The following is a 603-nucleotide window of genomic DNA, read 5'->3' on the forward strand; positions in this document are numbered from 1 at the left end:
ACAGCCCCTAGACAGCCCAGGACAGCCCAGGACAGCCCAGGACAGCCCCTAGACAGCCCCTGGACAGCCCAGGACAGCCCTGGACAGCCCTGGACACCCCGGAACAGCCTCCGGACACCCCGGGAGCCCTGTCTGAGCACCCCCGAGACACCCCGGAACAGCCGATGCTGGGGTGTTCGGATCCCCTGAAGGGGAGAAGAGGCAAGTTTGCCTCGATCCACAGTTGCAGAAAGAATTCGATTCTAAACATACCCGAAAGCAAAATTAAAACACAAACGAGGTTAAATGTTGGGATCCAAAGTGATATTTCAGCTTTTTTGCCCTTTAAAAAATTTTTTTAACTTTATTCTTCCATAAAAGAGAAAAGAAAGAAGATTGAAAGGTGGGAAAATGCCAAGAATAATGACGTGAAGCACAGGAAAGGGGTTACCGCCACCATGGGTCCAGCGCTGGCTTACAGGGTGCGATGGGTCTTTCCCCGGCAGAGTCCCTCTGACAGCGGCCCAGCGAGGGAGCAGAGCCAGGCAGCAGCACCAGCGCTGTGGGAAGGCACGAGCAGCCTCACAGGAGCAGCCGGGCAGCCGCGGGCAGCCAACACAGCGA

At 55.9% G+C, this 603-nt stretch overlaps 1 long non-coding RNA gene across 1 annotated transcript in view; it reads right to left on the reverse strand.

The window, feature by feature from the left end:
• The window catches only part of LOC108445327, a 3,069-nt gene extending 2,503 nt beyond the window's left edge, over positions 1 to 566 (reverse strand). Inside the window, exon 1 of the long non-coding RNA XR_001860144.1 lies at positions 417 to 566. This is a non-coding gene — a long non-coding RNA (uncharacterized LOC108445327). The remainder of the gene's footprint in view (positions 1 to 416) is intronic.
• Between the last annotated feature and the right edge of the window lie 37 nt (positions 567 to 603).

The sequence above is a fragment of the Corvus brachyrhynchos genome, unplaced genomic scaffold (genome assembly GCF_000691975.1).
Source record: "Corvus brachyrhynchos isolate BGI_N302 unplaced genomic scaffold, ASM69197v1 scaffold223, whole genome shotgun sequence".
NCBI classification, from domain to species: domain Eukaryota; kingdom Metazoa; phylum Chordata; class Aves; order Passeriformes; family Corvidae; genus Corvus; species Corvus brachyrhynchos.